General features: G+C 40.1%; 1 long non-coding RNA gene across 2 annotated transcripts in view; it reads left to right on the forward strand.

Annotated features, from left to right (window-relative positions):
- The first annotated feature begins 7,322 nt into the window (after positions 1-7,322).
- LOC145651630 (uncharacterized) overlaps positions 7,323-23,789 on the forward strand; it is a 53,609-nt gene continuing 37,142 nt past the window's right edge. For both annotated transcript variants that reach the window (XR_014117396.1, XR_014117395.1), the window contains exon 1: positions 7,323-7,513. This is a non-coding gene — a long non-coding RNA (uncharacterized LOC145651630). The remainder of the gene's footprint in view (positions 7,514-23,789) is intronic.

Consider the following 23,789-nt stretch of genomic DNA (forward strand, 5'->3'; position numbering starts at 1 on the left):
CCATTATGCTTTTGTTTTTCACCATCAATAAGGGACATAAGCAGTTACTTATTTCAGTAAAACAGTACAATGCTGCTCTGCTCTATTTATTGCATTGCACGCTGTTTTCTGGCCAACCACATCCAATTCTCAGGGTGGCAGAATCACCAAAAATTAGTCCCACACAAAGCATTATGTCAGGTCCCCTGGGAAGACATCTCTCTTCAGAGCCGACACAGTGTTAAACGAACCTGCTGCAATGACAACTGATGACTAGATATGAACCAGAACAGACAAAGATTCACAGGGTCTCAGGCTCTGTGAATGATCCAACTGTAATTGCATTTAATGCATATTTCTTTGCATTTATGATATCAAGGCTACTATTACAACAGTGTAGAACTTATGCACATTTATGCAAAATATTATAACAAAGTTGCAGAAAAGTATATTTTTCCTCTGTAGCTTTCTCTTTATCTTTCATTTTGGAGCGTGGGTAATAAATTGTTAATGAATGGTAAGGTACAGTCAATAAAACTCACAATCCTGGGATCTGATATGAAATAGAAAGAACAACTTGTACTCTCACTTGTGATTTGTAGAACATTGGACACCACAGATACCTGCATAATTGCTGTTTGTTGGAATATGAATAAATGATTCTTTTAAAGAACATAAGCATCTTATCATCACTTTTTTATTTTTAAAGGTCAGTGCAATTCTTTGCAAATGTAAATGCTTAACATTTAGTAGCCAGTAATGGATTGCAGACAAGGCATTTGCTATAATGACATTTTAGATCAGTGCCTGTACAATTATCTTTAAATGTTTTTGAACACAATTTTGTAATTGTACATAATATGCAAGGACATAGTCGTTATAGCACATGAATTTGTGGATGGAGAGATAAAGAGAGTCAGGGGAAGGGGGGAAGGAGAGATGGAGAGGAGAGGTGAGAGAGAAGGAGTGAGGGAGAGAAGGAGAGTAGAGAGATTTATGCAGGAAGAAAAATAGCCATTGTCACGCACTGGGACGGTGGTAAATGGTGTTTCATTCTGAAGTAATTTACAAATCACAGAGTGGAAACAAAATTAGATTAAGAGGTGCGTTGAAATGAACCTACTAAACATCACTATTAATTATCCTGTTGTCAAGGGTGAAAATCATTTATTTTCATGGTAGAAGGAAACAATAATTGTTTTGCTGGTTCCGATGGGTTTACCATAATTTTTACATGAGAAATGTTCACATATAACCATGAGAAAAATAGGGATTTTCAATCAAAGAACACGAATGTCTACATTACAAGTGAAGCAGTAATCTCCCTGATTTGCAGTGAGAAGTAAGTCTGGAGAATACAGCAAAGCTTTCCAAGTCACTGCTGACATTAATGTGCAAGGAATTGTAGAGTTTTTGTGCTTTGAAAGATCAGCCATATTTGATCTATTGCTACCCATTCAATTAGACCAAATATATATACTGCTATCATAAGAAAAAGGCTACTCTTTACAGTCAAAGAAATAAGTTGTCTTTTGTTTTCCAGTGCTAAGAGTCACCAAGAAACTCTCTGCAGCTGTCAGGGGGATGAAGAGCTAATGCTGACAGGACAGCGAACTTCTCAGCTGGAGGTGGAGGGTTGGATTGTCCAATACCAATTTGAGTTCTGCTCATTAGGGTCCATCTATGCAATGAGCCGGGGGGTTGGGGAGACATCGGGGCAGCTCATGTTCCCCATGAGCATCCGGAGAGGCATCTGGCAGGGGTGTACCCCGGGTCAGCCTATCTGAGGAGAGAGCACACCAGCAGTGGCTTCATGGATGGGACACTGTCTGCCGCTGACAGCTTGTCATTTATCACAGCTGAGCAGCAGCGTCAGGTGTGCGCGTGATTAATTTCACTTTACTACTTTCAGAAATAAGCCCTATAAATCATCTTAAGCTTCTCACGCACGTTCGGTTGTGGCCACATGACAAATGTACCACATCACCGTACCACCACGGCAACCCATAGTGGTTCCTGCCACACGGCTGGGGGGGGGGGGGGGGGCATGTGGTTGAGTAGCAGTGACAAACAGCCCACAGAGATTAATAAAGCATGATGGCTCAAGTTAGTGCAAATGGCAACGTAAAAAAGGAATCGTGTAGGAGGCATTTGTAAACATAAGTACATGCTTCTCTACTCTCATTGATGATGTGTCCTTCCCATCTGTTTCCAGGGGTACGGAGGTAGGGCCAAGTGCTTGCGATGTGCATGGGTCAGTTAGATGTAAAACAGAGTTTATTAGCTGTGGGAGGAAAAGCATCACTCTTCATGTGTCAAGATGTAATACTGATTATTTGGCAATGGGTGGCAAGCTGCCAAACTGTCAGCTATGTTATTAACAGTTTTTGTAGCACTCTAATCAGACATGCTGGGTTGTAAGTCACATTTGTGCTCTCCTTTCATAGAGTGAATGCCATGAGGGGAATACCATTTTTTTTTCTTGCCTTAACTGATGCACATTTTTTTTATTCATTCTCTCCTGAGACCATTTTTGATGCCAATCTATTTAATTAAGTAATGACTTTCAAATCAAACTTAGTTCACTTTAAAGTGAAGACACATGTCCCTTAAAGGGCTTTTTTCAAAAGCTAATAGATTTATTGGACATAATTTTTCTATCCTTTGATGTATCTCTTAATCTCTGTCTGCATTATCTCATGCTTTCCTATTTGTCTGCAAACAGTAGATACCAAATATGGTGGATTGATGTGAATTCTAAATAAATTCCCCATAAGGCTCTAAAGTAAAATAATTTGTGTGTGTGTGTGTCTGTGTGTGTGTGTGTCTGTGTGTGTGTGTATAGCTACTATGTATGTGTATGTGCATAGCTACTATACCTACTCATTTCCTTCACTTTCCTTGTATTCTTTTCTGTGCTGGTGCTTTCCACCAATTTATTCCTATCTCAGAGATATGGCTCTTTTCTGACTGTGCCTAAACACATATTTCCAAACAATACAGTATGTCATTCCCTCCTGAACTCGACAAATGCCACATACTCCAGTCTCAGCAGGCACTAAGCCATCCCCACAACACCCTGCTCAAGCACAGTAGCTAGTGAAGCTAATCGATTGTGAGAGTGTGCTTCAGTGTGGCCGACAACCAAACGCAGTCCTGTTTCAGAGACATAGTTCTGAAAAGAAACTTAAAATCACATTTATTGCTTGGAGAGAAGAAAGGGAAAAGTCTAAGATGAGAAGGTTTTTTCCTCTTTTCCCCCCATAATGCTAGGAGGGTTGAAAATATTCAGCAGATGACAAGGGTGTGCGTCTTTCCCTTTTTATTCACAGTAGACTTGTGAATGCCTTGTATGATTTAAGGTGAGCATACTTGCATGACTAAACAGTTTTACTGTATAGCATTCCTATTTAATATTCATATTCTCACTGAAATATTCTTGTTCCTAAAGTTTTAATTGGGTTTAATAAATAAATAAATCATTTTTACTCCTCCTCAACAGATGTGCTCTGAACATTTGATGCATGAAGTCTATGGTGCCAGTCTGCTTGATGTCAGTTATGATACCTATTATGATGTAACTTTTTAGAACCCCCCTTAAGGATCCAGGAAAGTATTTTCTTCAAAGAATTTCAACATTTTTGGAAGTGCATTATCATGGTTTATAGTATGTCATAAAAACTCCTTTCTTCATCTACCATTCATAACAATAGTTATGTTGCTTGGACACCAGGTTTCTTCTGTATGTTTTAATAAAGTACCTAACAATGACCATAGATACAGATTTGACATCTTGTGCATATTAATCCATAAATGTAGAGAAAAGTTCCTAAAAACAAATTTAACATGTTACCATTTTTATAGCTCCTGAAAGCACAAAAGTAATTTGTGCTGTATGTGCATGTAAGAGACTCTGGTCTTATGGTGGTACTGGCAAGGCAGGGCAAGAATTGTCATTGCCAAAAGCAATAGGCCAAGTGCAGTATCAAGGCACGATGAGGGCATCCCATAAAAATGCATGGCCACATGCTGCTTCCAGAGGCTTTTCATCTTTCCTCTGTCTGCCTACCCCCAAACACCTGGAGCATGGTGGCGTCCAGAACCTCTGTGCACAGAGGGAGGGAGGGAAAGAACACACACACACACACACACGCAAACACATACACACACACAAACACACACATGCAGGCTCACATTGTCTGTCCTCCGCCATGTCTTGGACAGCTTTCTGACTGCTTATTAATTTAGAAACATTTGCAACCTCTTGGGAGAGGGCGAGATAAATGCCAGCAGCGTGGGCAGGCTAGCGGTGAACTCACAAAAGCTATTAGAGGAAGCTGTTCATCACCTGCATCAGCAGGCCTGATTATGGCCACGGCCAACCGTAAAGCTCCACGTACTCCTGTGCACTCACTCAGAAGACTCGCTCCACTCTGAGCTCAGCTATGGCCTCCCGCCCCCATTACTGTGAGGGATAGTCATGGCACACCCAGCTCCATATAGTATTTATGGACCGACAGAGACTCAGAGACACAGCTTTGACAAGCATCTCGCTACCAACAGTGATTTTCCTCAGATCTTCACAAGGCTTGAGTCCATGTGTTAATGGACTGGAAGAGATGCCATTCAGGGTGCCATTTTTGATCCTGGTAGAGCACAAGTAGCTGTGAAGTCAGCTACATTTAAAGGACATTGAGTATATTTACAGCCTCTCACTTTTGCCAGTAGAGACAGGAGAACGTATGTCCATATTCAGATTCGCCTGTTGGATGTGTCTGTCTCAGCAGCTGAGTAGGGTGGATGCACTATTGACGTCCCTGCCACATGTTTTTGCTTTATTAGAATATAGTGGGGAATGTGTCTCCTCCCCTTTTGTGATATGTTACGGTTTAGTTTGTCTTCTTCACGCTTCAAGACCACTGTTTAAAAGCTCTTCCCCACAGAGGTTGGGGGGAAGAAGGCATGTGTAAGCCTCACTCAAAGCCACAACCTACTTCACAATCAAAGACAATATGAATTACTATTGGAATTAGGACAGCTTCTGGGGAACTAGAGGACACAAAATTTTCCAAATCCCATTAATCTTTTGTAAGAGAGATGCTGACATTTTGTGTTCTAATTAAAAATGCCACATAATGAATTGCAGAATGATTACAAGAATTAACAATTATCTAGGGAGCGAGAGAAACAGAACTAACTGCTGTAGCTACATGGTGGACACATTTGACTTGAGTGAAATAGTAAAATGGGTATAAAAAGACCTTTTGATGTATTGTAATTCTGCATATCATTACAGTCACCCCCCCCCCCAAACTTGAATTATTTAAATTCTGCAAAATGCCTTTCCATCCTGTGATTAAATTAAATTAATATATCCATTAAATTGTCTGTTGCTACCACAATCATCCATTAAATGGCTCTCCTCTATGAGATTATTATAGGTGCTATGTATGTGTAATTGATTACATTTGAACTGGTCATGTCAGCTGTATTTCACTGCACCTCATAATTTATATGGCCACCGGTCACTCTGCATTTCACCTCCTGTGCCTTGAAGTCGCAATGTCTGAACAGTGACCCTGACATCTTGAGTTCAGGTGTTTTATTCCACTGCCACATGAGCTCATTGTGTGAATTCATCCTTCAGTGCCTGGCTGGGTCCCTGCTCCACAAGTCATCTTCCTCTGGAAGTGCAAGCAGCTCAGATATAGTTTCACGTGCCTTTTAATCATTACTCCTCGCTCAGAATATCGGGGGCTGTCCCAGCTTCCTCTGTCGTTCCTGGTCATCATAACCGGCAATTACCTGCCTCCCTAGACAGCCATAAAGCTCAGTTCTCCCAGCAGTACCATCTCCCAGCAAACCTGCTGCACTTCTCAAAGGATGCATGTGTGAGTAACGAGTTCAGAGTGGCAGTGAGTCCAGAGTGGAACTGATTCTGTCTCTCATGTCTCTCTCTCTGTCTCACACACAAACACACACACACACACACACACACACACACACACAGACACACACACACACACACACACACACACACACACACACACACACACACACTCCTGTAAAGGCATCCAAAGACATGTCAGACTTCACTGGTGAAAGAAGTTCAAACTTTTTTTTATTTCAGCCAAAAAACATATTAATAAATAAAAAAGAATGACCACTTAAAAAAAGAAAAGGCTTTACAGTTGCAATTCTTTAGTAGCTATAAAGACATGGGTCTCACAGTAGATATGACCAATAGAGGGCACTGTTGCTGTTTTGAATGTAAGACCTTACAGTCTGCTGCAGTGGTTGACTAATCAGGCAAAGGAAAAAAATGTTACTTAGTGAGTGACAGGGGAAAGCTACAGTGATCGGCACTGATCCGTTAGTGCTGTCCCATAGCCTGACCACTGCCCTTGTGCCCACGCAAGGCTAGCAGAGCTTTATCAAACTTGCACCATTGCATTAGAGTCAGTACAGAAGCTCTTGCATAGCATCACCCTTTCTCTGTGCTAGAAGCCCAATGAGTATAGTAACAAAGCTATTCTAGCAAACCAGAGAGAGAGAGAGAGAGAGAGAGAGAGAAAGAGAGAGAGAGAGAGAGAGAAAGAGAGAGAGAGAGAGAGAGAAACCTCTGTTGTCTTGGGAACGAAATTCAAGGCCTTCCATAAGATGGCCTCACTCAAAAGCATTGAAATAAGGTCCAATGATTGAGAAAGCCACTCTTTTGTTGTGTTAAGATTAATGTACGAGTGCATTCAAGTGAATCACCTGGTTTTAATGTCTGTTGATTCAAATGTCCAAATTGCTATTTGACAATTGCAGTATTGTGAAAAAAGGTCTGGTTTTTCTGTTGAGTAAACTTAATAATGGTAAAAAAGATGTATTCACATAAAGTTTTACACTATTTATTTATTTATTTATTTATTTATTTAGTATAGCTACAAATAAATAACCTTATAGACAAACTGAACTATATCATCACATTCAGTTGCAGGAATAATTCTAATAAATGTAATGGGACAGAATTGGACTGAAATATTGAGCCAATGTATGTATTTTTTAGATGCCTGCCTGGTGGTGACAACTTCACATACCACACATGACTTTTTTATAGCTGTTGTCTGAGCAGGCATGCAGAAACACACACAATCTCTCTCAATCGCTCTCTCAATCTCTCTCTCTCTCTCTCTCTCTCACACACACACACACACACACACACACATTTCATACAAAATCTATAATCAAGATCCTGTGCTCCACCCCCTCCAGCGAGGCCAATTGGTATTCCAGAAGATCCTCTGCCCCCTGTTGCGTTGCTGATCTCCAACCAGGAAAGAGAGAAAAGAGACCACTAAGCTCTAGGATGGAAGATGGCTAGCTGTGGATTAATGGCTGCAAGAACAAATGAAGTCTAGGAGAGAGTTTATATCTATCGATACAAAGTAGCAAGGACAATGGCTACCTGCATTTCTGCTTTGACAAAGAGTGGAGTTTGCTTGGGTTTGCTCACTGCTGGATCAGTGCTGACCTTCAGTGGGGGCAGGTAGGGACAGCATGCTAGCCACCTCTTTTTACATTAGAATGAGGCCATGATGAAAGTCTCATCATCACAAATCTATAGGCCCTGTTCACATGTGCTACTGTGGATAATTGTTCTCAGCTATGCCGGTTGGGGTGTGCTGGTTACGGTTGTGTTAAATTAGAGTGAATCCTATGACTTAGAGTAAGTAACCTTACATTACCATCCACAGGAATGACAAAAGCCTGCCTGCATTTTATGATCTGCTTGCAATTTAACATCTAAATCCATACACATGCATACTGGGTCTTCCTATTTTGGCATTTTTACAAGTCATCCATGAGGCCTGTAGGCTGATTTGGGTATATAATTAATTACAACAATAAATAACAATAGTAAAACACAAAAATCAATTGTAATAAACAATTGTGAAACAATACAGAAAAAGATTTACACAAGGAGCAACTGTAGCATACATTCAAGGTCCTCTCTTTTTGTTATTTTAATGACAATTTCCTCAGTGTAATGGCTGAAACAAATTTCTATATGATATTGAAGTATATTTACGGTCTCCACATAATCTTACCTTTGGGCTGTACTAATTGCATACTTAAGGAGTTGTCAATGGATATCCAAACACTCATTTATGGATCCAGAAAAGTGTTGTCTAAAGTTATGGAAAAATCCACTGTAATTACTTGGCTTATTCCACATTTCAGTAAAAAAAAAACAAAAAAACATTACAAGTCTATTCATAATGTTTTCCATTTTGTTGAAGACACATTTAAGTTTCTAAATTTGGTTTGCCATGTCTACTATCAGGTGTCATAAATTTCACTCAAACTGCTAACCTGATAAATAAAAAAACAATCATTCTTTGCTTAGTGTTTCAGTAGGTTGATTTAGAAAAAAATACAATAAATATACCAAATGATGAACTCTAAATCAATAGTGTTCAAGAGCATGAAATTCAAAACACAGGATTCTAGAGGCTTCTTTTATTAACTGTACTAGGAAACTTGAATTTTCACAGGCCAAGTAGACCCAGATATGAGCACAATAGCTGCTCTGCTGTCAGCCAAGGTCATACTCCAGTGGGTTGATTTCTCCCAGTATCTATAACTCCTAAACAAAACTCTCCCCCCTCCACCATCACTAACCCTCTATGTTAGTGCTCTGAAGTTCTGTCAAAGATCTTTCTTAAACCCAGTTACTCTTAAACTCAGAAACTTTTTTTCCTTAACAGGCACACATGCTGTGCGTCCAGTGGCACTCTATCCTCATGGTCCAGTTTCTTATCCTGCACTAGCTGATGAGGTCTGTAGTTGATAGGGAAAGAGCGAGAGAGAGAGAGAGAGAGAGAGAGAGAGAGAGAGAGAGAGAGAGAGAGAGAGTGAGAGAGAGGCTTGAGCTGCACCCATGGATACCCACGCAGAAAGCCATGCAGAGAAAGCCGCAGGACTAAGACAGTAAATCCAGCCTGATCTCTGTGACCTATCCAAGCTTCACAGATCTCTCTCATCTGACCGCAGAGAGAAAGGGAGGCCTCGGGCACCAGGTTGCGTGTGGCACACTTGTGCTCGCTAGTTTAATTGCCTGTGTGTCTCTTCCACATGGTCTGCAGGGCCCTTGCCAGTGCTTTCACTTCCACCCACTGCGCTGAGAATCAAGTGCGCTAATATCATTATCTGCAGGACTTTTTAACAACTGTCAAAGTCCCCAAAAAAAGCCCAGCCCTGGCGACTGCTCCTGGCACCGGGCTGATTATTTGTTCTGCTAGTCGGCTCATGTGGGCTTCAGCCCCAGGATCCGTGAAAGAACAGCAAACCGAGCACAGCCATAATTTATGTGCCTTCACTGAGCTACATAGCAAAGTGACGCTGTTGCCATCTTTTGGGCCAGCATACCTTCTCGTTTCACCTTACTTTAGAGACTGGCAGCTGAGAAGATCAAAAAGAGGAGCTGAGTTGAGGGATAATCCTGTGTGGGCACTTAGGCTCATGACGTCACTTGAGTGGTCCTGACTGAGCCAGTGCTTGCTCTTGGCTGGCAACAGAGTGGCAACAGATGGCTCCAATGCCTCCTGCTCCCAGTGGACTGAGCACTCCATCTCATCCTTATCCCCAGCCCAGCCATGAGGTCATTCAGGTGAACTGAGAAGTAATTGGCAACGTGCTGGTGAACGGGGCCAGCGAGCTTGCAGGCAGATATTCATCTGCAATGGTAAATAACAAATGAAAGCCATGAGTGGAATTACCTGTCTGGAGGCCTCTCCTCATTAAATGCCATCTGAAACGGAACCCGCTAACAAATGGACATGGTGGCCAATGCTTGTGGTTATTGTAGAGGGGCATACATCAGGGAGAAGATTGTTAATATCAAGCGTCTCATCTGGCCGATTGTGAAATAAACGGCAATGGAGCTTGCAGTAACATGGCACGGTGCGGTGCGGTGCGGCATCTAATGACGCAGACGGTCTGCACTGCGGGGATGTAATGGACTGAGACATCATTTTTCAGTGGGGATGCGTGACTGTGTCAAGGTGTCGCAACACGCCATTTGTAAACGGGCACGGTGGGATGTCACCTGCTTAGCCAAGGGTAGGGGGTAGGCCAGGACAAATCAGGCCAACGCCTTCGGCAGTGTCTCTCCAGCCTCCTGCAGAAGTCCTGACCTGCAACAAAAATGGTGTGGGGGAGCTCCTGGACTCTCCTCACCCTCTTTGCCTGTGTAATGCTATGCTTTCTCTATGCAGCATCACAAGGGTTTTGCTGCACACACTAACTGTGCAATCGATTGTGGCATCTGAGCCGTGCTTTGGACGCACATCCTCGCTGCTCAAATGCAATGTGTTGGTTGGTGGGGTAGGCAGTGTGGTTTTATAGGTCAGAGCGTATGAACGCATACTAACCGAGATATTCTGAGTGATGATGGGTGAAGGGTGCTGGTGTAGAGAGCTGTGATTTACTGGCTCATCTGGCTCTGTAATGAGGATTAATTCTACGTTGATGCCTCTGCCCCCCCACTGCTCCCTACATCCTCTTGGGTTAGGCAGTGATGGGGAAATAGCATCACAGTCAGTGCTTCTTCACCATGTCTCCTGCAGGAAGGGGAGACCTGACACTCATCTTATTAACCGCAGGATCCTGCATGTGTCTTCATTAATAGCCTATTAAAACCGACATGCAGAATATGAGAATCTGACCTCACTTCCCCAATATCCGGGGAGAAGATTAGGGGAACATGGAAGATTTATATTTCTGGTATATAAAAGAAAAAAATGTTATTTAACGTTAGTTCAAAGGCTAAATAAATCATCATTAGATGAGAAAAAACAGCAGTGTTATGTTCAACAAAGGAGTGTTGAGCCTGAAAGGCATAGCACAGCCAGAGCTGCTTTCTGAACAGATCAGAGAATGAGAAAGAGAGAGAGAAAATCACTTATTCATGCCCTCAGTTGAACCTCAAGAGCCCCAAGGTCAGATGCCAAGCTGAAGACCATGCTCTTTTCACTGTGGTCCACAAACCATTCCATGTATCCACAGGAAAGAATATTGAAGTGGCTGGGCTCTGACTAACAGGTGGTGAATCGAGCCATTTCAAAAGACATTTTCAAGTTCACTTCATCAACTTCTGACTGACTATATTCAAATTGTTCCCTTTAATTCATCATTACAGTGGAACCTTGACTCAGGTTCTTTCAGAAAGCATAAAGATTAATCAAAAACATGGAAAAAATAAATGTTAAACTTTTTATAAAATACCTCTTGTATAGACACTATAAGGGAAGAATAAATTAATCTCCATTAGTCTATGTGGTTTATATACATAAAAAACACAAAAATGCAGATGCTAAGAGAATAACAGATGCAGCGAATCAAAGTTCTGTTGTTTTATGCAGTCCAATGGGAAAACAAGTCAAATGCATTCTCACTCTTTCTGAGAACAACCTGGAATCGAAGACGACAGCCTCTTTTTCTTTTTAAGTCTTAATTAGCAACAGCCGAGCCCAATGCACTCTCATCTTTTGAATGCCTCCACTCCAGAAAGACCAAAAAGCATCAAAGAGCTCATTTCCCTGAGTCCATTCGAAGAAAAAAAAGCTAAGCTTCTAAGCTTCATTCAGCATGCACACACCCACCTATTATCTCTGTAACACCACTCCATCCAATTCAAGAAACCCCCAAACCACATTGATGTTACATATTAAATTTTTATTGGTCAATTTCTGATTGAACATAAAATCATTGTGTGCTTAAATCCATATGTTCTTAAGTCCTTAAGTCCTTAAGTCCTTATGTCCTGTGATATTTTTTTCTTTTGGAATTTGTTGTTCATTTGGGATTAATGCATCTTTTGAGTCTCAGAAACAGACCACACAATATTGTTATAAACATAAATAAATTAGATTATAAATTATAGTCTATTATATAGTCTATAGTTATTATTATAACTATAAATTAGAAATAATAGGACAAATATCTGAAGTGAGTTGCAATTCTAAAGAGACTATATCAAGGATTAATGCCTGAGCAATCACAGGCCCAGTGATTTTGCTTTAGAGGTAAGCAAAAGGCTTAAAAACTTAGTAGGTAGTTCTCTCCAGCAGTGGTCTTCCACCTGAATTCATTGGTGGGGTTAGTGAACTTCAAAGGATCCTGTTGTTGGATACTAGCATTAAATTGGCTCTGCTGGCTGATATTATCACAGTGGCATACTTCTCTAGTACCACATCTTAACACTTTCTGGAGTTACTAAAGGATTATACAAAGTGAATTGTGTATACCACTGTGTAGTTTCTTCCTCTTGGTTGTCCATCAGGCCCTCACCAAGGACTACACATTATAACACTGAAGCACCAATTTTTTTTTTAGCTCAGATTGTTGAGAAGGTTATATGTGAGAGGTGGACTTCTTTTACAGTTTGAGTGTGTCCTTCTATGTGCAGTAGTCTGTGTTATTGTGTGTGTGTGTGTGTGTGTGTGTGTGTGTGTGTGTTAATCCCCTGGGAGCTCTTTGCTATATAGACTAGAATTGTTTTATTACTGTTAGTAGAGTGTGAGGCGAAGGACTGCTTAGGGAAGGGTTCGCCCACATTATGTCTCGGTTCTTGGGTTCATCCAGTGCAGTGGAAGGTCATTGTCATCCAGTGAGAGAATATCACAGGCCCTATCTCCATGTCTTCATGTGACCTGGAGTCTCTGAATCTCTTCTCTATGTCTCTCTCAAATCAGCCCTCTTCACCTTGGCCCAGCAAAGGTGTTGCCTACAGTTTTCACATCCAGTAGTAGCTTTAGGCCAGCAAATAAAAACAGGTTTCTGCACTCCACAGCTCTCTGACATCTAAGAAGGGTAAAAAAAATCTAGTAGATGGTGTGTACAATAGAGAACATCTAATTTACGCAGAGCTCAGAGAAAAAGCAAATGTCATACAAAAGTAAGGACCCACCAGCATTAGAAAAAGAGTGATACAGAGTTCTGCAGCTATTTACTCCATGAATGGGAAAATGATCACATTCAACTAAGCATGAAAGACAAGCATTCATAAACTGGCACAGACATAACTCTATCATTCATTCATTCAATACAGTGAAAAAGCACAGACTTTCCTAAACTAACCAACCCAAATTCATATTCTCTTTTGATCAAGTTGATTGGTAGCTACTAATAAGTATTCTGGTTCTTATTAACCAGTGCTGAATGGGCTGTGGAATCTATTCCCTCTACTTGATTGCTTAACCAAAATAAACTGAGGGATAATTGTGATAGAAGTGTGTGTGGCAAATTGAGGTTCTTCAGTGCCCTACAGTCTATTTATAGAAAGCACACCAAGTGAGGTGAATGTGTGTTTGCTTGCCCACCCATGAGAATGTGAACATTTACATGTGTAATAATGTGTGAGCCTATGTGTTTGTGCATATGCAGTAAAATTAGGTGCAAAGCCCCCACTTTCAAAAACACATTTAAAATTTCCTTCCCTTTAATTTGTTGGATGTGGTTTAATGGACACCCACAGGGGCACAAAAGATCAATATGAATACAATCCCCAGCTGTCCTGTTGTCTCAGAAGTAATCAGCTAATTAAATTTAGTTGCTGAATGAAAAATTGATCTCTTGGACACCATTGTATGTGTTCTACATTTGTCAATGATCGCCAGTCTTTAGCAGTTTATAAAGTGCAGTATTTCTCCACACTCCATTGTTGAGTTTTCATTCAGTTACTCTTAACTCAGTGATACTTGCTCATTGTTTGTACTTGGTGTTAAGGGGAACCGGTTACACTGAGCTTCGCTTCTCTATTTACTTGATGATATTTATGTGTAATGGATTCAAACAACAGTTCACAAAAAATATTTTACAGATTAGTATGTAGCTGATGGACATAATTGAGAAAATAAAATGAGACTTCTCTTGTCATACTTCATAGAATGCCAGCATTATTTTAAACAGAGCAGGTCTCCCCCTCTGGCAGAAGGGTGTCCGATTTGATGCACAGTGACATAAGAATCCTGAAGCATGTTCATAAATTACACCTTAGCGGAGGAGATACATCAAATGTGGGCTGACTGCACAAACATCCATTTTTCAACTGCCAAGGTGACAGCAGATAAAGCAATACATTAAATAGTTTTCAGCTCAAAAGTCTTGCAGTGGTGTTTAAACCACTGATTGCCAATAGTGTGGATTGAGGAGGATATGCAAAAATGCAGACAGAGGTTGAAATGACTGACCTGAGATGAAGTGATTAATCTGAGCGTTTAATTTCCTCATTATGCAAATTGAGCAGAAACCTCAAGCTTCTTTAAATGCTCTCTCTCTTAACCATGAAGAACGTTAATTAACCATAATAAAAAGTATTTTGTCTTTTATTCCTAGCAATCAAATAACAGTCAATCTCTACCAACCATCAACCATTCAATAAAATAATAAAGCAATCAAAATATTACCTTCAAACCTCCCTCTGACTGGAACAGCATTATCCTTGAAGGGGTGTGTGTGACTCTAGAATTTACATCCTGTGTGGGTGTTACTGACAATAATAAAATTTTTCCATACACCTTTATGTAAAATCTATATATTTTTTAATATCTCTTTTCTGGTTTTTTTTGTATCTATTTTCTGCATTGTACCAGCAAATTAACAAGCCATTATAATGTTTTAGCAACATAGTAATTATGATGGAGGCCACAAAGGAATGGCATAACATCCAGCTGTTTCATTTAAAATGTAACCTAAGACTGATTTAATTTCATTGATTCTTCCTTTCAGGTATACATCGAATGAAATTGAATGAAAGCTACTATTCATGTATTGTTAATACTTAATTTTCCCTTTGGGTGCAATTAGAAAGTGAACAAAAGAAACAATTGCAATATTCAATGACTTGAAAAGTTGAAACAATTAGTAAGACATTAGGCCCTGTGGTCACAGTCATACAAAAGTAAAGGCAAGGTCTGACTCTTTGACTTCTGCACAGATATGGAAGTCTATTGTCTATAAGGATTGAACCAAGGCCTTAGATAAGATTGCTCCAAGCCACCAAAATATTACAGTCTTTTTAGTTTTTAACTGACTGATAGGAACTACTGAGTGTTATACAGTTCAGCATGAGCCACAGATATTAAACATTTCTCTTGTCTCAGTAATAATGTGAATATGAGCCTATTTGTGCATTGGTCTCTTCAGTAATCAAAGCCTGCCCTATCCAAGAATTCCATTAAGCACTTAAATTTGTACTCATGGTGATTTCATTCAATCAGTGACCCTTCTGTCGCAGATGTTCACCCAAAATTTCAGCCTGACTCTCAATCTGTGTCTGTTTGCAGTGTGATTTTTATAAATACAGCTCAAGCATGTCTGCCCCACATTTTTTGTCTGTTGTATGCAGTTCTTTATGTAAAGCAGGCTAAGGGTGTGTGTCTGTGTGGAGATAAACAGCAATCTCGGACGACACATTGACTAGAGTGCATAACTGTGTAGGAGGCAGTCAAGATCATCCATTTTTCATTAGGAAAGCTTCATGAGTGACATTTTCAAGTTAAGAATTTGAGACATTCTGTGGAGTGACATTTCATTCCTAGTTCTTCAGTTCATTCATGAGTCCCAAGCCTCTGAAAAATATACCCAGAATGCATTGTTTCAGGCTAACATCCCTTGGAGGCCTTGCCAATCTTACTGGGGAATAGTATTATTTGACATTGCCTTGGGCACTGCATATTCAGGCAAACCACTATTGGACTCGATCTTAATTTCAGAGAAGTAACACATATGGATAGTATGGATAACATTTTTAATTCAGTGGACAAATGTTCAGGTGTAACTGTGAATTGGAAGGAATTTCTTAATATTTACCATATATATAATTGTTATACTTTATCCATTATGGACTCTTTAATATCAATATACAATATTTATTGTAATATTTAGGACTTTACCCACAGTTGCATGTATGGCAGCATTGCACTAGGGAAAGAAAATGAAGTAATCAACACACACAAATAAGAAGAATTTTCAGCAGAGTGGTGTGTCATTCTTTGTATTAGCTTGGCTCAGCTGTTAAGCATGCCCTGGATTGACATGCTTAACCTTCAGGTATTGGCTCTGATCTATGGATTTAAGAGAGAAACAAGTGTTCTCTGTCTGTTTTAGCTTTGGTGCTTTCTAGAAGAGGCCAGTATTAAGACTTGCGTTTTCCCTAGAGCCACAACAATCAATTCCACACACATATATATAGTAGCTATCTTGCATTATGAGGCTATAGAACTCACAGTATTTGGTTTTACCTTCATTCAGCACATATATATATATATATATATATATATATATATATATATATATATATATATATATATATATATATATATATATATATATATATATATATATATATATAGGTGTGTGTGTGTGTGTGTATGTGTATTTTAACACACTAATATGTTTATTTTTAAAAAGAAAGAAATGTAGGCACAGAAATGTTACTGTCCGATATATTGATCAACTAAGCATTAATGTTTAAGTATTAAAGATTGATAACATTAGGATTTCTCTGTCCATCATAATGTAAGCAAGAAGAGGTCATATTAATAATCAGGAGCGAGAAATTCACCATAATAAAGATCATAGTGTGGAAGTGTGAAATTGCTTTAGGGTATGTCAGAGGAAAATGAAAATTTACAGTGATAAGCTAGACACTTACAGTTGCTACATATAATATGCATTTTACCTGGGCTCTGAATGTGTGAAGGGGTCACTTGAATGAAGACTGAAATCTCCTCTTTTACCAGTGTGTGAGCTAACTGTAACCATATGATATGCACACTCTTCAACATCTCCATCCACTAGCATCGCTCCATGGAGTCTCTGCTTGCAGGTCCAATGCATCAACCACTGTAAGCTGAAGAATATTTTTAAAAAAAAGAAAAAAAATACCATACCGCAACGAAGGCCTTGTCACCTTGTGCAAGGTACAGAGACTAGAATTGGGCAAGTAGAAATGAGAAGTGACAGGATATTGATTTGCTTATCGCCACACTGCAGACATTCCGGAGTGGAGGCAGAGTGCGAGCCTGGTTATCAGGCATCCACGTCTGATAGAGAGGGCAAAAGTGAGAGAGAAGGAAAGAGAGTAGGGAAAACAGATTTTTCAAACTGATTGGTTTGCTTCATTTTGGGCTTCACTTGTTTGCCATGTGTAGTCCTGACAACCATGTACTTTACAGTAAATGAAAAGAAGCTTTCTGGTGTGATAGGATTATTCACCAATATCTATACAGTAGATGGAAAATAAAAAGCTGCTGTCTCTAAATAGGATTTGTCTCTATTGTCTGCAATTAGGTAGCTTTTAAAAATTTAATGCACTATTTTCAAGGACAAAAGGTTGTGAGTATAGAAAAAAAAATGTGTCAGAAATAAGGCTGGGGCATAATTTTAGCACTGGTGTGTGGGGACGGTGTTTTGTGTGAGATCAGTTATAGTTCATTTAGGTCAGATCCCATGAAAAGCAGTCTGACAAGCTTCATTTGCAAAGTTTAAAATGGATTCAGTCTTGCTTTACTTTGATCAAAAAGAAAAAAAACTGGTATAACTTTGAGACTATGAAAATAGACCCGGTTAAAGATTTAGGAGTCTTCTGTAATGGAAGATGTGAAATGGAAAATGTATTAGATCAATATACAAACTGTCTGTGGGCTACTCTGGCTATTCAGATGTGTGTGCCTTTCTCAAATTCACCCAAACAATGTTAAGACCACACTGCTGCATGGTTTGGAGTCTCCACAGGTGTTTTGGAGTGGGGATGACTCCAAAATTCTTTATGAAATTATACGCTTTTTCATGCAGTCCGAGGAGCACCAACATGTGACTGGTAGACAACAGAAGCTCATTACCGAGCCTTTTCACTTACAGGCACCTTGGTCTCCTACCATTCATTTTCACTTCTCATTTATTTTGATAACAAATAGTGGTTCAAAGCCCAAAAGAGGAAATGTGCCAGTAATAAATCCCCTCCCCCATAACATATCTCCTGTTGGAAGGGTTAGGTCATGATGGAGCTTGGCATTGGTATGCTGCAGGAGGAACTCTCTTTCCTGCACTTGTCAAAATAAAGCAAATTTTTTTTTTAAAGGAAAAGGAGCTCCCCTCCTCTCATGCTGTCAGGTGATTAACTGACAGAGGTTACCGCTTCCATTAGGATCATTATGATGAAAGTGCATACATTACCAACCCTTTCCAGCCAACTGTTCACTGGGAAGGAAAGAACAAGCCTGTGATAAAACAAGTAACATCAATATATCCTGTAATTTTACTCTAAATATGTAATGTGTACAAAAACAGGGGTTAGGAATATTATTATACATGAAAATGCATTGCACATTGCCATCACAAATCCAGACGAATTGTATTTACCAAGCCTGGTAACAGTAATTTTCTTTTTCTAATTATTACTGTATTAAAACTTTCTTTTAAGTCTACTAAAATAAAGGAATTTATCGACAGGCACCACACTTCATCATGCAATTGATTTTTTTCTAATATAAATCAAATTTAAACATGAGAAAATTATTATGAATCAGAATTTTGATCTCTAATGAAGATTATACATTTGTATGGTCTTTTGCCCTCATTTAGAGTTTTAAATCATTCAACCTGAGTTATGATTGTTCTTGCAATGGCTGTACCTTTCCTCACAGCTGAGCATTTGAAATGACCCTCACCTTGAAAATTCATTATAGAAAACTCCAAACTAGGCAGCTCTCAGCTCTCCTGCCTGTCATTACAAACTGGGCGGCTACGTTAAATTCAAACAGAAAACCCAATTCATGACAAAAAAGATTATGCAACAATTCATCAAATGACAAAAGATACATGATATTATATGCCAGAATGTTAAAAAGTGCTTTGTACATGGGCAAGATATGTCTGAATAGCTATATTGCCCATATAGCAAGTTATTGGCAGTCCAATACACTTAATTGTTCAATTTTTACAGGTAAAGGTGTTGAGATTTATTATTTTATATTTATTATTTTGTAGTGCTCAGCCCAAAGTCGAAAAGCTCATGGTCTTACATCTTTAATATATGTGTAACTGAGACAATAGAGTTGTCAGCCTATTTAAAAAAACACTAATTTGATCCCTTAACAATTCTGTTAATAGAAAGATCCCAGGGACTCTGGGGAGAAAGAAGGAGGGGAAAAGGAGGGCTGATTAAAATGTCTTCGTTTACTTAACTTGCAGCCAATTTTTCAGTAAGAACATCTCCAGGCAGAGGAAAAGTAGTGTGGGATTAAAAATTGAATTGGGGAGGAAATTGAGCCTCTAAAATTAATTTCTACCTACAGTGGTGTCATTCAGTTTCATACAGATAGCTTTTATCTCTGCCCTATTTGTGCTGATCCATGGCACTCTGTGCCACTTGCAGCCACCACAAAGCTCTGTGCCTGGCAACTTCAGCATATAGCTTCATTCTAAAGATTACAGCTGAGCTGCATATGTGGCAGTCCTTCCAATATACATTGCACCTTTTGGCATTTTGACCAGTTATCATGTTCTGCAAATAAAATGTTCTAAATAACAATACTGTTATTTAGAATTTGGGATAAAAGCTGTCAGTAATTTATGGATTAAAAAATGTTTGTTTGTTTTACTCAAACACATTTATAACAGTAATGCCAAAGTTACCATCCTTGGCTTGATCATTTTGCGGTGGTCTCTTTTCTCCATATGTAGAGCCCCCTCCCATTGCCTGTCCCCAACACTATAAAACCCACTTATTCATGAGAACCATTAATGCAGTGTCTTATTAAAAACCTATCAATACACACGCTGCCATTGTGCTAATGGGAGGGAATTTCTCTCCCTTAAGTTCGGACTTGTGTCTCCACTCCAGGCTAATGAGAGCCATCCCTCAGCATCTCTTTGGGCTAAATCACCTTTATTTGTATCTGCCTGCTCATGCTGTTAGTAATTTATGGAACCATGTGCTCTGGGAGACACATTAGTACTGGCCTGGAGGGCTGTGCTCACAGGGTGATTCAGTTCTGCGCTAGCCTCATGGCGAGCTGTTAATTGTTCTTCTTTGGAGCCCTGGTGATAAAATGGGGGTGGGGGGAGTGTTATGCAGCTGCTGATGAGCCAATGTTTTGCTAAAGTTTATTTTTAATGCAGAGTCAAAGGGAGGACAGTATCTGGTCGTGCATCCTAGGGGTTTGCCCTCCGGCTCAGGGGAGGAATTGGATATTGCTCTATCAATCTGAACGTTTTACTGCTCTGGCTCGCCAGCAATGAGAAATGTGGGGGAGTATTTACACTGGCATTCACAGTATGAGGCAGAAGCAAAGCCTGAGCCTCTATAAACTTTGCCACGAGTCAGCAAGGCTAAACAGGAAAGCCAAAGAGATGTTCCCAATATCACACTAATAACACACCCAGTCTGGTGGAAAGGCAAGATTTAAAGACTGCAATTTGCAGCAGATTAATGCCTTTGTTAATATGGTTCAGAAACTGGACTATGCCTTGTTTCTACAGTTCAAAGGACTAGAGAACACTGTAATGCCCAACTAGTCACAAATTACAGAACATACATATATATATATATATATATATATATATATATATATATATATATATATATATATATATATATATATATATATATATATATATATATATAATATCTGGACTTTCTACTTTTAATGCCTGTTCGGGATAAAATGACACTCACAATTATAATGTATTTTAGCCATGGTTGTGGGTAGGGGAATTGCATTTACATTTCATTTACTTTTACATTCATGGCATTTAGCAGACACACTTATCCAGAGCGACTTACAAAAGTGCTTTGTCATTTGCTTATAGAATACATCCTAGCCAGTACAGTAGGTTAGAGTCCAATAAACCAATGTTAAAATACAAGGATCAGTGCTGATGCCTAGAAGTGCAAAATATATAAGATCTATCTCATAGTGCAATAAACAAGGAGCAGTCAACATCAGTGTAGTAAACAATACCCTACCATAAATACTAGTTTCAGTTAGTCAACAAAGGAAAAGGGTCAGTGGTCATTTAAATATTCCGCAAATAGGTGAGTCTTCAGTCTGCATTGGAAGACTGCAAGGTCTCTGCTGTCTGGACAGCAAGCAGAAGTTTGTTCCACCATCTTGGAGCTAGGTCAGAGAATTGATGCTGGTCTTCCATGAGATTTGAAGCATGGTATTTCAAGCCGAGCCATACTTGAGATTAGAAGTACTCGAGGTATGGATCGTGATTTGAGCATAGACATCATGTATGGAGGGGCTGGTCCATTTTTGGCTTTGTAGGCAAGCATCAAGGATTTAAATCTGATGGGTGCAGCTACTGGAAACCAAAGAAGGGAGTGCAGCAGTAGAATGACGTGTGAACTTCGGAAGATTGAAGACCAGTCGTGCTGCTGCATTCTGGACAAGTTCCTGTGAGAGGAAGGACTGAATCCTTCGTATGTTACAAAGGAGAAATGTGCAAGACCAGGTCAGATTTGAAGCATAAATTGAGAATGACAACTGGTTGTCCAAAGTTATGCCCAGGCTATAAGCAGCTTCAGATGGTGATACCAGTGAGTTCGTGGAGGACACTGTGAGGTCATGGTAAGAGTTCAGAGTTCCTGGAATATACAGAAGCTCAGTTTTACTGGGATTGAGTTTCAAGTTGTGCATTGTCATCCATGACACAATGTCAGTCAAGCATGCTGAGATACATCTGGAGACCTGCATGTTGGAGGATGGAAAAGAAAGAAATAATTGGCTGTCATCAGCATAGCAGTAGTAGGAGAAGATTACATCACAAAAAGTATACAAAGAGAAGAGAAGAAGGCCTATACTGAGCCCTGTGAAACACTGGTGGTGAGTCTGCATGGTTTGGATGTAGATTCTCTCCATGTTATCTGATAGGACCATCCCTCCAGAGACGACTGAAACCATTTCCATGCAGAGCCAGTCACACCAAGGTTGGAGAGAATAGGGGAGAATGTTCTGGTGTACTGTGTCAAATGCTGCCGAAAGGTCCAGAAGAATCAAGACAGGTGACAATTTGTCAGCTTTTGCAGCATGAATTTTCTCCATCACTGCTATGAGGGCTGTTTGGGATTGCAGACTGATTGGGATCATGAAGCTGGTTTTAATTGATTGTTAATTTAATTGAGATAATTGATTGTAAACTGCTTATTCAAGGGTTTTTGAAAAGAAAGAGAGAAGTGATATTGGTCTGTAATTGGTTATGTTGGAGCCGTCGATTGTGGCTTTCTTGAGGATTGGTACCAGCCCGGCAGTTTTGAACGCAGTTGGTACATTTCCAGAGGATAAGGAGTTGTTGATGATGACAGAGATAAAAGGAAGCAGATCTCTTGAGATCATCTGGAACAGAATGGGAAGAATGGGATTCAGCAGACAGGTAGTCAGATTGCTGGAAGACAGGAGTTGATGAATTTCATCTGAGGAGAGAGGAGAAAAAGAAGCCAGAGAGTTGGATGTAGGTAAATGAACATTGGTTGGAAGAGTGGGAACAGAGGAAAAGGACTGGCAGATCACTGCAACATTCTCCTCAAAGTAGGTGGTGAAATCCTCAGGAGTAAGAGATGAGGAAGGAGGGGAAGGGTTAAGGAGAGAAGAAAAAAATAGTGAAGAGCTTGTGTAGATCAGATGCTGATGATTCAAATTTTCCTCTGTAGTAGGATGACTTTGCATGGCTCCTCTGACCAGGGTCCCTAGAAGCAGGGAAAAGATCCACATATCTCTGGAAACTGTCATAGGGATGATGAACATTGAGGTTAGCACACATGCTAAGCTCAGTCTCCATATAAGTCGATGTCAGGAGATTGGCACTAATCAGGAGGATTGGGAACCTGAGCCATAAAACATTTTCTATATTTCCAGGGAGTGCTATGCAAGAATCCACCTGGTCTTTTGAAACCTATCCGCAGCACCTCTGTTGACCAAATGGCCAGAGCCAGAAAGGGCGATCAACCCTTGACAGTAACATCAAACTGGTCATGTTTGGGGGCTGCTGAATAGCTGCAGCCATTGAGCAGCCAGCCAGATGCTATGTAGTCACGGGCTGTTCAGCCCTTACTTGGGAATACTAGCTACAGCCCGGAGCAGCAGCCCCAGCATGCTACTAATGGTTGGTTCTCAGAGTCACTGAGCAGAGCAGCACAATTCCAACTCTATTTTGAACCTAGTGCCACCAAGCATAGCCAGCCACTGCCGTGAGTTCATGCGCATACTGTGTGTGGACAGGCAAATGGGGGAATGTATCTTAAACTGTGAACAACAGCCAAGTAAATATTCCAAAGAGGAGCTCCTTAAAAAATTGTTTATCTGAAAATAAAAGATTGTTGCGACACATTCTACATTCCACATTCCAAGCCCGATCACTGCTTCAGGACTTTGTCCTCACCTACAGTGTGTTGCCCTCTATGGAGTCATGCCTCACAAAACCAAACCAATGATGGTGTTTGTTATATCTGTGGCATTCATGGTCCACCCTGAGACCGCTGTGGACTGCGAGAGGGAGGAAGAGCAATTTGGCATGCACCACACTTAGTGGCAGTGTGCTGTGAAGAGCAGGGGAGATGGCACAGTATTAGACTGTTGCCTGGTGCACAGCCAAGGAAACAAAAATCATTGGCATGCTGAGTCAGGTGCCAAAGCACATATATTATACATCCACTCAGCCTGTGATGCCTGGCAGTGCTCTAGTTTTTCTTCCCTTTCTCTTTTTTTTTCAATGCACACAAACACTCATAGAAAACATGGTGTGTCAAACGACCA

Source organism: Electrophorus electricus, chromosome 16, assembly GCF_041902795.1.
Source record: "Electrophorus electricus isolate QZ-2024a chromosome 16, ASM4190279v1, whole genome shotgun sequence".
Lineage (NCBI taxonomy): Eukaryota > Metazoa > Chordata > Actinopteri > Gymnotiformes > Gymnotidae > Electrophorus > Electrophorus electricus.